This window comes from Pan troglodytes, chromosome 22, assembly GCF_028858775.2.
Source record: "Pan troglodytes isolate AG18354 chromosome 22, NHGRI_mPanTro3-v2.0_pri, whole genome shotgun sequence".
In the NCBI taxonomy this organism is placed as follows: domain Eukaryota; kingdom Metazoa; phylum Chordata; class Mammalia; order Primates; family Hominidae; genus Pan; species Pan troglodytes.
Window position 1 is genome coordinate 30,073,069 of NC_072420.2, and position 16,752 is coordinate 30,089,820.

The 16,752-nt window shown below is 43.2% G+C and overlaps 1 protein-coding gene across 18 annotated transcripts in view; it reads left to right on the forward strand.

Moving 5' to 3' along the window:
• The first annotated feature begins 14,409 nt into the window (after window positions 1–14,409).
• The window catches only part of BACH1 (BTB domain and CNC homolog 1), a 451,645-nt gene continuing 449,302 nt past the window's right edge, over window positions 14,410–16,752 (forward strand). For 15 of the 18 annotated variants that reach the window (XR_010154581.1, XR_010154586.1, XR_010154588.1 and 12 more), the window contains exon 1: window positions 14,410–14,880. The gene's annotated coding sequence lies outside the window, so the exon portion shown is untranslated. The other 3 variants (XM_054675105.2, XM_054675104.2, XM_001161721.6) reach the window with 2 other exon arrangements.

The window sequence follows — 16,752 nt, forward strand, 5'->3', positions numbered from 1 at the left end:
ATGCATGGGTACCTTTGCTTGAGGCTTGAGGCTATACTTCCCATGGGCTGCTCCTTGCCAGTGATGCAGTGTAGTGGGGATACAAAGGCAGACTCATTCATAGAGCTATGGGACTCCTACCAGTGTCCACTTAGGCTCAAGGACTTTCTGCTAACTTTGTTGAACCTTCGTTAGACTGCACTGTATTTCTAAGATGCTTCCATGCAATCTTCTCTCCTCTCTTCTTTGCTTGAGATTAGGCTTGCAATGGAGTCTTATTGCTCTACCTGCTGTTTCCTTTCACACAGGCATTCCTTCTAATCAATTCCTTGCATGTTTAATCCTGTTCTAGGTGTTGGCTTGTTAGAGGATCTGAACTAACACACTTGAGTTCTTGTTCAGTGTACCCTGGCAATCATGCTGATTGGAACTTGCAAAGGGTTTTTCCTGGCCCCTATCTCAGGAAAATGATGTTCACCACTATTTTCCTTAGAAGTCTCTCTTCATTCCTCCAATGGTTCCTTGGCCTCATTCATTTGATTTCCCACCATATTTTAACAGTGAGAGTCACCTCCCATCACCCTTCTTTGATTTTCCTTCCAGTCACCTATGTTTAGTAATTCATTCTTCATCTGCTCCTTTTTTTCTCTCTCTTCCTTGCAACTTTGAATTGTAGGATGTTTAGTGAGACATCCTATATCCTTCATATATCTTTGCACTTCCTCAACTTTTAATTGCAGTCAACTTTGCAAATTTGCATAGAGATTTTCTTTAATTAAGTTACATATAATGGAATTTTTACCGTTTTTGTGATTCTTTCTTATAACTCTATGTTCTACATAAGCCTCCCTGCATTTAAATACTCATTCAGTTTAGTATTGGACAAATTACTTCTCTGATCCTCAAACTCCTCGCTGTGAAACAGGGATGAGCATACATGCCCCTTCTGGTTGTTGTGAAGATTAAATGAACACACATCAGTGGAACCTAGCTCTGTGCCCAATGTTTGGCAAAAGTTAGTTCATTCTCCTACCTAGGTAACTCAAAATCTAAGACAGTTCTTGGTTGTATTAAGAAGAAATAAAATACTGCTTAAACTGAAAACATTCAAAGATAGAAAGCAGGCTCATAGAAGTTAGCACAGCTAAGGGCAAGATTTGAATTCAGATTTCCTGATCCCAGAGTGTGCCTTAATTACTAATCATTTATTATAAAATAAGACAAAAAGTACTTCACTTCTATCTTGTCAGTGTGTTAATCTGTTTGGGCTGCTATAACAAAATACCATAAACTGGGAGGCTTACAAAACAGAATTTTATTTTTCACAGTTCTGGAGGCTGGGAAGTCTGAGATCCAGAAACGGGCAGATTCTGTGTCTAGAGAGGACCCACTTCCTGGTTCATGGATGGTGCCTTCTTGCCCTGTTCTCACATAGTAGAAGAAGCTAGTCAGCTCTCTGGGGTCTCTTTTATAAGTATACTAAGTGCATTAATCACTTCCTAAAAGTGCCATTTTCTAAAAGCATCACCTTGGGGTTAGGATTTTCACATATGGATCTTGAGGGAACACAAACATTCAGATCATAGCAGGTGGGTTCCCCAGAAGCAGACCCTGAGACAAGGATTCATGTGCAAGTGATTTGTTATTTATTATTTTCCTCCCAAGGGAAATCAGTAAGGAAATGAAGGAAGAATAGGGAAGGAGAGGAAGCCAAACAAGGTGCAATATTGGACAAAAGTCCTGCGGAAGATAGGTGTGGCCTGATCCCATAGGGGAACTTAGAGAATAACGTGAGGCAGAGGAGCTTGGCTTTCATACTCCTCTGCCCAGCAGCTAAGCACCATCCAGAGAGAGGTAAAGTTGCAGGCATTTCTGAATCAACATGTGCAGGGGATGGGGGTGGGAAGCAGCTTCATTGACTGAGGGAAGTCTTCTAAAGAAGGGCTGGCCATCGGGAGCAAGAGCAGAGAGGTGCACAAAAATGGTGAAAGGGGTCTGAAGGGTCTCGGGGGATCACCAACACTGTGTACTTCAACTCCAGCCTGCTCCCTGGGAGGCTGTTTTCACAGTTTCGTTTTCACTTAGAAGATGCTTATTTCAAAGAGCGTGCGCGCAGCTGCATCTTCAACCTTTTTCCATTGACTGGATTTTTAAATACACACACACACACAAACACACACACACACACACACCCCTCTATTCCAAAGGCCATCATCAAACCGGTTTATAACTGAAATTTAAATTAGGGTAATATCTCTTGGATAGTTTCACATTAAGGAATGATTAGTATTCCTCTTGCATAACTTCAAAGCTAAAAAAATCCTCAGTGCCACCATTTTCATATTTCTTGATGCTATCTAGTCCCTTCTCAGAATCAGCAAATTAGGCTTGGGTAGGACCTGATCTCTGCTTCACCCTTGCTTTTATCTAAAATATTCTTGGCTTCTATAATAATGAAGCTAATACTTATACAATTATGCCTATGTGCTGGTCTAAATGCTCTTTGTATGTTAACTCATTTAATATTTGCAACAACTCTGTTGTAATAAGTACCAGCATAATCCCTGTTTATGGTTGAAGAAACAGGCACAAATGGGTAAGTAGTAGAAGTGGGTTTCAAACACTCTGGCTCTAACTAAAGTCCATGTTTGTAATCATTATGCTGAAATGCCTCTCCACGAGGGATGAAAGTCCCTCCAAAAGCAGCCTACATTGATTTCTGTTCCATCTACTTTCTCATCAATGACTTCCTGTTAGCCTGAATTGAACTAATAAGTACTCAAGACTAGTAAATACTTAGTTCCTGAACATGGTGATTCAGATAGCAGGAAGCCCAATGTAGCTTCCTTCCAGTTTCTATTCTAGGCCATCCGTGGCTTGCTTCATATTCTCTCCCAGCAGGACTCCACAGAGGCCAGGATTTTGACACTTTTGACTATTATAAATAAAACTGATCAAAATACCTCCTACAAATCATATGACATAATAGGGAATTAATAGACCTTTTATTAAATGATTACAAATCATACTTAAAAAGGATATAACTGCACACTGTATGATATAAAGCTTTAAAACATGCACATAAATTGATATAAGAAGGCACTTATGAAGTCCATACAGTCAAGTTTATTTACCTGTATTTATTTACAGGATCTTCAGGGAATGTTTCAGGTGGAGGAAGGGGCTCTTGGTCAATGAGCCTGAAGACTGCATGGCAACCTTTGCCAGCTTTTGGCCTGAAAACTCAACTTCTTCATTTGAGATAATTCCTGTTTTATATACTTTCATTTGAGATATTCCTGGTGTATCAACTGAAACAAAATCTATGAAATATCAGATTCACAAAAATACATTTTGAATATTGAACGTGGATAGATGTATTTAAATCTTTCCTATTTTTTGCACTTTCATAATATATATCATTCTTTATTTTTCTACTAATAATGATGAATCTACAGTATCTCAGGGCCTTATTTTCAATATCTTAACTGGATTTTTAATAAAAATCTTACTGAATAGGTAACACTTGTTTCCAAAAACTATGCTCACCTGTCAATGATTCAGAATTCGTCTCTGTTATCCCTCTGCTACTTAGCATTCAGTGCCCTCTACTGCCCTCCCTGACTCCACCAAAATTCTCTCAGGCCCCAACAGTGGCATGGATTCTGCTCTCGATGCTTTCTTCCACTTTCCTGTCAAAATGCATTTAAATCCCATTCGCCATGAGTATTTTTATGAGCTTCTTCTCACTAGAGTGATTACGACTCTCCTTAAATGTGGCTTAATGTTTGCCCTCTGAAAGAATTTGAATTTTAACAGAGAACTTCTGAATACGTAAAACCTTCACCCCAAATAATCAATCTTTAAGGGATTTCGGGCACCAACTAGAAAAGTAATAAGGGCACAGACTGATCTGTTTGTATCTGCTAATAGAAACACGGATTTTTGTCTATTAAAAAGTGATAGAAATGTCTATGATTAATGTTTTCTTTCCTATGCCACATCATGCGGTGCTTGCACATGGTTTTATGCTTGACTTCCCATTGCTAAGGATAAAGAATCAAATTATATTAGAGCTTGTTTTTGGAAACCCAAGGGGTACATGTAGTTAATTAGAGATATGCCCTCTGTTTATTTTCCCTGTTTTTCCTAAGGGATGTAAAAAACATTTTCAATAGTATTCCTTCTGGAAATCTTATTTAGCCAGTGGGTAATTTTCCAGTGTTCTAACCAATTTAAATGGATGCTTTTAGAACTGTAAGCTTAATATTCATTCTAGAGCCTCTTTTTACTTAGGTCAAATTCTCAAATTGCTAGTATAAAAAGATATTTCCTTTTATTAAATGGGATTCAACATCTCATTCCTGTAGCTTCAGTTCAGAGACATGGATTTAAAATACATTTAGTTTATTTTGACCATGTTAAGTGGATCTTTTTTAAATTTATGCAATTATGACAGATGTTTTATTGATTATTCTTTCATAAAATGCACAATAAGAGGCCGAGTATCAGAATAATTCCATATAATTTCACATGCTCCCCCAATGTTTTTGCATAGCTTAAATCCATAAAATTGTTTTGAAGGATTTTAATTTCTTTTTTGTTTGGCAGCTGTCCCATGTTTCGAAAAAGCCATTTCCTGGAACTTTGTCAGAGTATTTTTACTGGCTTATCTATATCTGTGTTCTGTTATGTGTGACCTCATTATATCCAAGGGGAGGTAGCAATACTGAAGTCAATAATATTCTTCATAATTTCATAATAACATACATCTTTTGTTCTTTTATTACTGTCAGCACTATTATACTGTCATTCAGTGCTATTCATTTGCCAGCCTCCAGGATCATTGGTGTAGGTTGAGCGTCTTGGTCAATTTGTGCTGCTTTAACAGAATACCATAGTGGCTTGTACAACAAGCACTTATTTCTTACAGTTCTGGAGGCTGGAAGTCCAAGATCACGGTTCAGCTTGGTCAGGTTCTGCTGAAGGCTCTCTTTTGGGTTGCAGATGTCACCTTCTTGCTGTGTTTTCACATGGTGGGATGAGGGAAGGAGCTTTTTGGGGTTCTTTTATAAGGGCACTAATTACATTTATGAGGGTTCCATCCTCAAGAACTAATCACCTTCCAAAGGCCTGACCCCCTAATAACATTACAATGGGGGTTAGGATTTCAACATAAGAACTTTGGTGAGACATAAACATTCAGTTTATTGCACTGAATATTTTCATAACAATCCACTTACTCCCATACAACAGAGGATGCATGACTTCAGGGTTCTTAGCATGTATGTTTATACAGAATGACAAGAGGAACTTGAGATTAAGAAGGGGTATCAGTTAAGACTGCATTTGGCTTTATGTCATAGAAACTCAACTCTAGAAGCTTAACTGAATAGGGTTTTCTTTCTCTGCTTTTAAAAGAAGAGTAAACTCAGTAACCAGGGCTAATCAGCTGCTCAAGTAAGTCATCAAGCACCTGAGCTTCTTCCTAGCTTCCTGCTCTGCTATGCTTAGCCTGTAGTTTTCATCCTCATGATTGAAAGAAAAGAGCTCCTCCTCCAGTCATTCAAGGGAAGGTGGACAGAGGGCATAAGCGCAGCTGATTCAGTCTTTTGTTATCAGGAAAGTAAAAACTTTCCTGGAAATTGTATTGAGTCCATATTTGCTTATATGTGATTGAGAAGGACTAGATCACATAGCTAATGCAATCTGGAAAGGCATGTTTTAAGTTGGTACATTGCACATTTAATCAGGATTATGTTAGAAAGGAAGGGATACTGGGTAGACAAAGCAGTGTCTGTCACAAAGGGATTAAGGGCAAGGTAAGTGTATGGAAAATAAAGCATCCCTGATCTAAAGGTCAGTACTGAAGCTACTATGATTAATAAAGAGGGTGTTTCCATGAAGTAGGAACCACCTGAACCAGGTCACTGCAGGATTGACATCTCACCATGATTTTGAACTTGCTGATGCAGAAAACTGAACTATAGACACATTGGTGGTGATAACAGCTTTAGGATGCACATTCACCTGAAGCTGCAGAGGCAGGGGGAACACTGGAAAGATAATTTATTGATTTACAATGAGGATATAGCTAACAAGTGTTTCAAATATTGATGCTTATTAACCAACCCATCTCTTCCAGTAGGTAAATGTACATGTAAAGGCAAATAATTATTAGAAAGAAATCAGAGAAATCCAGGTTGGAAGACCTCTATAGCTAATGTAGTAGAACCAAACCATGGTAGCCTGTGCTTCCATCCTTCTCCTGTCCTGCAGGTTAACAGGGCCCAGGAGTAAAATACTGAGTCCCAGGCAGGGCAAGGGATATGATGCTCCTATTTGTACCTCTAGCTTTCCCTTCGCTGGCTTTAGGAGTTGATTTAGCTTCTCTTTACTACATCCACATTCTTTCCTTTGATGTGTTAATATAGTCACTCTCCTTACCCCCAAGTCTTGATCTGGTGAATCAGTCAGGGAACTGACAGAAAACAGATGGAACCATTTACAAGGATGAGGGCAGGGAACCCACCAAAGGGGTGATGCACCCTAGGGCTAACCAAAGTAGGGAGATACCACTACCCTTAGAGTGATGTTGCTTTGGCTTTAGCTGTAGGTGAGAGTGGCCTGGCAGGAGCTGGGGACTTTGGTAGAGGAATACAGCCATAGCCAACCCTTGGCCTGGCAGGTAGACAGCTGAGTTCCTGTAGACATCTGCCGTTATCCGTATCAACCAGAAGTGAGGGAGCATGGGGAATCCATGAATACCATCCTAAAAGGCCTGCCTCCTAGGGTACAGAGAAGTGTGGAGGAGGCTGGAGAGGGAATCTGGAGCGATCAAGGCTGAAAACCCAGCACCCCTAATCAATTTACTGTTCTATCTCTTCATGCTAATAACCATCTCTCTCCTCTGACCCAGTAGTTCTTATTCAAAGATGAATCATTTTCCTCCCTTTCCAAAGTGCTCCCTATGTATGGCACCTCAGTCCAGGTGAATCATTTTCCTCCCTTTCCAAAGTGATCCCTATGTATGGCACCTCAGTCCAGGGAATAGGCTGTTATGATGACAACCTGTGTCTATGGTCTCTCCTCTAGGAGTTCAGTACTTCTTCTCATGGTGGCCACTCATACCGCAGTTAGCTCATGATTGAATTATCTGGCTTATCTTTTTACCCGGATGCCAGGAAGCTATAGACAAATCTGTAGCTCATCTTTATCAAAGATACATGTTTTGCAATATGTATGTTTTAGCTTCTTTCCTGGTTCCATTTTTTGATTTCCACTTTGTTCCTTTATTCCTTTACACTTTCTTTTAATGTATACACACATTTCTCATATTGGGGCATGAATATCTTTAGGTCAGGGTTTCTCAGCCTTGGCTCTGTGGAAACTTGGGCGAGATAATTATTTGTTCTGAATGGCAAATAACGTATCCTTATTCACAAAGTATTTTATCCATGGGTACTGTCCTGTGCATTGTAGAATGTTTGGCAGCATCTCTGGCCTCTACCTCCTGGAGGCTAGTACCACCCACCCCATAACAATATCTCCTGCTGCAGGGGGTGGGGGGTACAAAATTGGCCTCTATTGAGAACCTGAATGAGAACCTGATTGAGGACACTGAATGAAGTGTTATATGAAGAGGTGAAGTAAAAATATGAGTCAAAATATGGCACCTCTCTTGGTTGTGCCAGTTCTGCATTAAAAAATGAAGAATACATTTATTAAAACAAGTATGTTATAGAGTAGCCTTTACTACTTCCAGAATGTTTCAGAATAAACGATCAGGAGCTGTAGGCTACAATCCTTGGTGTAAACATGAACAAATACATAGAACAAAGCTATCAGACTGGATTTTTCTGTCTTTTGCAGACGTGTGACTATGGTTGAAGGTGCTGTCTCTGATTCAGTACCAAGCATAAGCATCACTGACTCTGCAGGAAGGCACTGGCACCAAACATTTAGTAACTTCCGCAGGCTTGAGGGATTGGTTACATGAAGCTTTGGGCAGTCTTCTGTCACCTTTCTGGCTGGAACTCTACTTTCTTCTCCCCTCACTCCTCCCCAGTTGGGTGCAGAGCAGTCAGGCTACATCCAAGATTCTGAGGGTCTCACTTTCTATCCCCAAACATTTATATGTATGTATATGTGTGTGTCTACATATATTTGTGTGTGTATATATGGCGATAAATGTATACATATTATATAAAACTTAAACATTTATTATAAACTGTTATGTTAATATAAAAAACATATGTATGTACATATACATATAATACATATAAAAACACCTTGCAGCATTAGCTTATGAGAGAAGAATTTCTCTACTTCATTAAATAAATGTATGTAACAGAATGAGAGAAAATCTGTAGCACAATGAATTCTAATGGAGGACAATTTCAAGTGTCATTTTAGGTCTAGGAGCTTGACACAGGTTTAAAATGAAACAGCCTTTTTCAATATTTTCTGTTTTATTTACTGAACTTTCCTCTAAGTCATGATCATTGGGGTTGTGGTTCTTCTTACAAATTTAACTCCATTTTCATGCTCCATTTTAATCATCTGATATTTTATTTAATCTTGATTTTGGTTATCTATTGCTATATTAAAAAAACTGCAAAATTTCATGACTTTAAACAATAATCATTTTACTATTTCATAATTCTGTGTGTTGGCTGGGCTCAGCTGGTAAGTTCTTTTGTATAGACTTGACCAAAGAACATCCTAGATGGCTCATTCACATGACTGGCACTTGATGCTCAGTACTGGCTGGTTGCTCTGCTGGGGCTCCTGAGTGAAGAGGCCACACATGCCCCATGCATGGTGGTTTGGTTCTGAGAGAGGGTGTCCCAAGAGAGCTCATTTGAAGAAAGAGGAAGTAGAGGCTAACAGTCTTCTAAAAGACTAGAACCAGAACTGGCAGAGCATCACTTCTGCAGTGTCTTCTTGGTGATGCAGTCACAGGGCCAGATTCAAGATGATGAAAAATAAACTCCCATTCTTGACGGGGAAAACGATAAAAATTTTGTGGCCATCTTTAGTCCACTGCAACCTCCTACTGGTTTTCAGAAGCGCAATTTTTTTTGGATATTTGGGCCACTTTGGTTGTCATTAAATCTGGTATCTGAGCAGCACCTCTTTCACTGATTTGGCCCCTGTCCCACTGAGTTCTTCTGCTTCAAAACTGGCTATTTCCTTTTCATTTTTCTGCCTTTATCTTAATTTTACACTTTGTAACATTTCAAACCAGAGGCTACACCTCATCTTTGATTTCAGTTATCAGGTAAACATGAGGGTGTGTTTACTCATCTGCTCCAGGAAGTTCTCATTGTCTTCTAATAAAATATGTTCATTTTCCATAAAACTTTCCAACCTGGGGGCAGGGGTGCTATGACTTTAATCCATAATCACATCTTAGGGTACAGATGTCAAAGAGCAGTTTTTCAAGTGGGGAGACTTGTGTTTATCTGGGTAATCCCCCACCGTTTAAAGCCTAGTTTTTTTGCCCCACTCCCCCTCCAATATTTTCTTGACTTAGTGAGTGAATACTTAAAGACAAAAGGAGCTAAGGCAATGAAGATGGAGGGAATGAAGTTCTGGGAAGGCTGGAGGGGTATGCAGATTTGTAGGGGTTACAGATGTCATGTTGCATCTGTGGAAATGAGGATTCAAAACCAAAGGTGGGTAGGGAATAAATGTGGATGTGTGGATCTTTCCTGAGGTTAGGGAGGAGGACAGGGGACAAGGGTTACACTGACTACACATCAAAGTTTTTTCAGGATATGTATTATGTCTTACTGTCCAAATATTATGCTATGGTGTTCCTTATAGCCATGAACATGTCACCTATCTGTATGATTTAGCTCCCTCATTTTTGAGAGTCAGGCAAGACAACCTGCTATTAGAGGAGAAAATGATGGTGTTTGTATGTAGATTTTATTAAAAATCATTCCCTAACTATGGCTTATAGTTATTTAAATTGTTTTCAGAGTTAATTTAATGATAAGATTTTATTTTGGTAATACAATCAGTATGATGGCCAGAAAGAAGATATGAATGTTTGGAAAAATTGGAAATATCATTTTTGAAAGAAATGTGACAATGCACATATATAACATCTTGCGAATGGTATTGTATATCACCAAACCTGCTCACAGCAGGAAAACTAGCCATCACTTCTCACAGTCAATGAGAAGTATAAATCAAGGACATAGCAGTAAGCTGTGATACCCAAGCTTCACGGATAAATTCTCCTAAAGAATAATGCACTAAAAACAAAACTACATGACAAAAAAAAAGCACTAATTGCAAATCACTGTGAAACAGTAGCACAAAATCTTTATATTGTGCTACTAGTGACAGCAACAGAAGACAGTCAAACGCCTAGGCAGATAGAGGCAGGTCCCCGGTGAAACCCCACCTCCAAGCTGAAGACAGTTTAAAGCCTGAAAGCCAAACTACAAGTTAAATTCTCAGACTAGATTGAGAACTTGTCTTCCTGTTTGGGACGCTTTCCTCCGATCTCCACCCTTCACCTATTTTGTGTATACTTACCCTTTCTAATTGGTTTTGTACACTGTCGTGCCTGCCTTTGAGTGGTGTCTTTGCTTTAACCTTTTTTTGCAAACTCACAAACCAATCAGCATGCACTCCCCATTCTGAGTGCATAAAAGCCCCAGGCTCAGCCACATGAGAGGGGATTTTCCCATTTTCGGGTAGGGGAACCGCTCCCAGCATTCGCTCTTTGCTGAGAGCTTTCCTTTTGCTTAATCAATTCCACTCCACTCACTCTCCGGTGTCTGTGTGCCTAGTTTTTCCTGGTTGTGAGACAAGAACTTGGACCTAGCTGAGCTAAGGAGCAGAAAGACTGCCAAGACTAGGCTACTTGTCCCAGTTTCAAACTATTATCAATACCAATTGAAAGCAATCAGCTGGGAGCGGTGGCTCATGCCTGTAGTCCCAGCACTCTGGGAGGCCAAGGCAGGTGGATCATTTGAGGTCAGGAGTTTGAGATCAGCCTGGCCAACATGGTGAAACCTTGTCTCTACTAAAAATACAAAAATTAGCTGGGCTTGGTTGTGGGTGCCTGAAATTCCAGCTACTCAGGAGGCTGGGGCAGGAGAATCACTTGAACCCGGGAGGCAGAGGTTGCAGTGAGACAAAATCATGCCACTGCACTCCCAGCCTGCGTGACAGAGAGAGACACCATCTCAAAAAAAAAAAAAAAAAAAAGCGATCAGAATTTTTTTTCTTGGTCCCCAAATCTCAACATTTTTTTTCCCCAATAGGAATTAGGTAGAAGCACTATGTCTCATTATAACCTCAAGATAATTTTTAAAAATCTGTTTTAGTAATAGATTTTAATAAACATATGAGTTAGTATAAAAGATCTTGAGGCTGATGTTCTTCAAAGTTGACCATGATGTAGCCACTTTTCTTGATTCCGAGTATTGCAGGATTACTCAAGGTTTTGTTGGCCTGGCAGCTAATAATGTTAATGCTAACTCTGGAAGTCCAGAAGACATGGGTCAGAACATACAGTTGTTTGTGAATATTTACACTGATATACAGGTTTTAAAAGAAATACATTCTAAGTGGTTTTGGTTCAAAGCAAGAGAATACTGAAAACAAAAAGTGCCACATCTTTCACTGAGCATTTTACTCATTCCTTCATTCAACCTACTATCCGTTTCCACTCCCATTCCTTCTCAATACTAGAATTAGCTTTTAAAAATAACCACAGGACTTAGAAACCTCTACTCACTTATTGCAGACCACGGGATGAAGTCCAAACTCCAGGTGCTGTGCATGAGGCCCTTCTCATACTGACTCGGTTTCATTTCATTCTCCAGTTTCATTTTTCGTCCTGTCCCTACTACATGCCATAAGCTTGAAGACCACATGCTTCAGTATTAAAAATGCAGATCCTTAGGTCCTACTCAGATCTACAAAATTAGCATCTTTTGGGGGTGGGACCCAGGAATCTGCATTTTTTTTTATTTTTATTTTTTGAGACGGAGTTTTGCTCTGTCGCCAGGCTGGAGTGCAGTGGCGCGATCTCAGCTCACTGCAACCTCCACCGCCCAGGTTCAAGCGATTCCCCTGTGTCAGCCTCCCGAGCGGCTGGGACTACAGGCGCACACCATCATGCCTGGCTAATTTTTTGTATTTTAGTAGAAACGGGGTTTCACCATGTTGGGGTTTAGTAGAAACGGGGTTTCACCATGTCGATCTCCTGACCTCGTGATCCGCCCGCCTTGGCCTTTGAAAGTGCTGGGATTACAGGCATGAGCCACTGCTCCCGGCCGGAATCTGCATTTTAACAAGCAAACCAAATATTCTTCCCCATAATGAAGCTTGAGAGTCACTCACTTGACTTGATACTCTTAGCACATCTGTATACCTTTGTGAGAACTTCTCAAATAATTAAACCTATCAGGGCATACATCATAATTTTCAGGCTAGAAAATGTCACTGCTATTATCTAAAGAAGCAAGAGTTCCTCCCAAAGAAGAGGGTCTGATCTTCCCCTAGAAAAAACTGCATAGGTGTAGAAAAAAGACACTGCAATTCCACTGGCTCAAGGTGGAAGGAGAATAAAGCCTCGGACACTCCCATGTGTCTGCAAGAACTTCAATCCTTCTTTCATGGTGTATTTCCAAGTGTCCTTTCCTCCTGTTTCACTAAATATCTGCACTCTCACCATGAACTGAGGCAGCCTGGGATGCGAGGTACCTCCTACCTCTGGACCCTATCTAGACTGCTGGGTTCCACTCTTCCCAATCAAGACCCAATGCAAATGTCACCTGCTCCAGGAAGCCTCCCCTAATTCTAGGTCATAATGTATCACTTCACCCCTCGCACTCTCATCCAATTTCACTTGTGTGATTTTCTCATGTATTTTGGATGTAGCTCAAACGTCCCCAAGTCCCACAGCCTGTGGGTGCAAATGCAGTCATGTCAGTCGTAATACCTGAATTATTATCTTGGTATCCTTTTTGCCCCGGGAACTCCAGGGCTGTCTTCTTGTTGCTGGCTCCAAAGCTAACAATAAAATCCCTTCACACAAATCGTCCTTTGGCTTCAGACCTCAAGGTCCGTGTCATCTCCGCAGGAACCCTCGTGGGGTTGGCGTGCCCAGTCCCCTCCGCTGCGCGTGCATCCCGCTCCGCTGACAGCCAGTGCTTTGAACTCCAGAGGTGTTAAATGGCTTGGGAACATAATTTCAAAACGGACAGTTGGATAAACACCAGAATAAGCACCAGAAGATGACAGCGGAACCAAGGCTCGAGATGGGCCGGCTGACACCACTGGGCGCTGAACCTGGCTGGAAGCTTCCTGGCAGCGACAGCGAAAAGGGAACACCTGTCGTGGGCGCCCTTGTTTCATTGTCAGTAAGAAGTAGAGCAACTGCTAGACGCGCTCCACAAAACCCTGGACGCACTTCATACACACCCCCACCCCAGCAAGCTCAAGTACCCTGTGAACCTGGACGCCCACCACCCCCAGGGCAGGCAGCGAGGAGCTCTTCAAGGGGTAAAGCGACCCCTGTGGGGCCAGCGCCCGTCCTCTCTCCTGCTGTTCGCGGGCACCCGGGCACGAGGCGACTCGGCTGAATTAGGGCGTCCTGCAGCTCCCGAGGCGAGGAGGCGCTTGGCCTTTCCGTTCCGCCCTCAGAAGGGAGAGGAGAGGTGGTCCTCGAGTGGGAGTCAGTTCAGGCTGCGGGCTGTGCCACGCGCGGAGGTCCGGGGACCCCACCGCCGCCTCCCCGAGGCCCGCCCCGCCCCTTACGACCCGTCCCTGCAACCCCCCGCGTGGGCTTCCGGCCGCGGCGACCCCTGCCCGCGCTATTGCGCTCGCTCGTTCGCTGACAGAGGCTTCGAGGGCGGCAGGGCGGGGCTTCGGCGCCGGGGGCGGGGCCTTCAGCGGGCGGGCGGGGTTTTGGCGCCGCGAGGTGGCGGCAGCAGAGCGGCGCAGAAGGGAGGGGGCGGCTGGCCGCGCGGAAGGAGTGAGTCACCTGACCGCTGCCCTCGCCGCCCGCCGGGCGCTCTCGCTGCAGTCAGTCGGGCCGCGCCGCGCCTCAGCTCTGGTGAGTGGCTCGGCCGTCCCGCCGGCCCTTCTCCGGGAGGGTTGGCGCGGTCAGGGCCGCGGGCCTGTGAGGGGAGGCCGGCGGACAGGTCCAGTGAAGGCGCGGGCGGGCCGGGGGCGGCTCTTTCTGGGCTGGGCGGGGCGCGGGGGGCACGTAGCGGGGCCCGCGGGGGGCGCCGGCGGCCGGGATCCTGGAAGTGGCCGCGACGCCGGAAGGGGCGTCCCGTCGGCGGCCGAACCCCCTGCACTGCCGGAGCTGTTGTTTACCCGCGCGCGCCGTACTTTACCCGGGGCGGGCGGGGGCTGGGGGCCGCGGGGTCCCTGCCCCACCCCCTCTCCCTGCCCTCGGGCGCCAGCCGGGCCCCTCGCCCGCGGCCCGCCCGGGCTGTGACACATCAGCACCGCCCTCGCGGCTGGGGCCCCGTATTGTCCTCCGCCGCCTCCCACCGCACGCCCAGCCTCGCGTCTACTCAGCCCGGTGCCTGTCGCGCGTGGAATCGCGTAAGAAAAGCCGAGTTTGTGGCTGGGGAGAGAAGGCCACCGTGCTGAGCTGGATTTAGCGAAGACTGGTTTTGGGGACCGGAGATCCCAGGACTCCCTTTGTTGGAGTTTTGCCCACGCGTTGTAATTAAGCCTCGCACAATATGGTGAGAGTGGGCGTTGATTCTGGAGACACCAGCTTTGTGCTCGTGTAATGTAACACGAGTGCCGTTGCTTTCTCATTCTTACACGGCAGTTTCATGTCATTGAGTAGAATTGTGCGGAATGCTTTTATGGAGTGAGGCTTCTGCGTTAAACTTGTGCTGATTCCAGGTAAAGTGTAGTAGTAATTGTGAAAGAACGTGTATGAGGAAAACGAGCTACAATGTCATGCTTGGAGGAACAAAGAATGTTTTGTAGGATGCTTTGCTTTTTGGAGAATTGTGTAGGGGTAGGGACTGTTGTTACCCATGGATGATGCTATGGGAATTTGATCATGTATTTGAACACCCTTTACATCAGAGGGTTTGCATTGAATGCAGTTCAGAAGGATAAAGGGTGGAAATCCCAGATGTGTTAGTGGCAGAGCACTTGAGCGCTTCACATAGTCAAGCAGAGAAATGGGAAGAGGTCGGCTTGCTTCTTCCTGGTCTTTGGGTAGTGGTGCAAGGGCTGGGCTGGGCTTGAAGGCACTTGCCACTTCTGCCTTTGGACATCTTGAAGAAGCTTAGGGAAGAAAGGCTCCCGGTGAGTCAGCTTGGAGTAGGGTGACTTTGGCGTAGTGATTCTTGTATTGTTGTTTAACCTATGGTTCTGTCAAGTGGTTTACTGTTGTTCGGTATGTTGGTTGGTTAACAAGGTAGGATGACTCTTTAAAAAGTTGGGTTGCTGAGTCATTCGCCCCAGCTTGAGAGGTAATTAGAAACAGCTGGTGCAAATACTCTCATCACATGCCTCCACTATAAAAGGCCAAAGAGCGCTCTAGAGAGGTTGCTTCAGAAGGCTGAAGGGGACCCAGCTGGGGTTGTTTTGATACAGGTTATCAGTGGGTGAAGTGGAAGAGCACTCTTAGGCAGTGGCCAATAGCACTGAGGCGGGTTTAAAGACGGAGCCTCGTGACCTGCTGTCTGAGAATAAATTTGCGCTGGAGAGAGCTAAAACTGGGGAAGAAATTTGCAGCTAGGGGTAACCCAATAAAAAATATTGTAACAAAAATATTTACTACTCTTACTGGACTTAGTTTCCTTTTTGTGGTTTCTGTTACGTGGTCTATAAGTTTCAAGCAGTGAGCTTAATTTGTGCGTCATAAAAATTTGGTTATGAGTACACAGAAGGGACTTGCTCTGTTTCTCATGGCCCTTGGCTTTTCATGCATACACAAGAAGTTTCAGGAGTCAGAGGAGGGTAAGCACCATATGGGTGGAGTTAATAGGTCTCATTGGGTCAAGTCTCGAAAGAGCTGTTTAATGAATAGCCAGCCATAAATACCTGTCTCATTGTCTTGATTATATGACACCACTGCCTTTACACCTGGTGTCATTGCTTCTTGCTTTAAAAAGGAGCACACAGCCCAAATATTTGTATGAGTCCTCATTGCAAACAAAGTTTAGGAATGGGAAATGTAGAGCTGGGAATTTGGCCCTTTGGTGAAAAAAATGATGATTCCTATTAATGGTAGTTCATTTAAAATATTCTGTATTAGGAAAAACGATTTATTTTGTTCCTTTAAGTCTGGGACTAGAGGAGATTAGAAATCATGAATTTTGTAAGTATTAGGGCCTCCAAGGTGGGGTGCAAGGAGGTTCATTTGGAAAGAATATATTAAAACTTTTAAAAACTTTAATATAAGAAAGACATTAAGCTTAAAGATGCAGACTAACAATCGTGTATTCATATTATATAATGCGCGTGCATGTCCTCCACCCCTTTGTTGCCGGGGGAACATAGCCTGTTAACCACTGTCAGTAACATTCTTTCAACAACCGGAATGCTTTTTCTTTTAACTTACGGTTTCCTCCTAAGAGTTCTTTCAGACTGTTAATACTCCATTTAAGTTTTATTTTATAGGTAGTTCTATTGTCTGTATGTTTTACTTTAGAAGCTTGAGTGTAAATTTCTTGTTACATTGTTGATACTGGGGATGGAAATACAAAAAACACAGAATTTCATTTGATAACCTGTATTTTGAATTTGGAGACAAGCCCA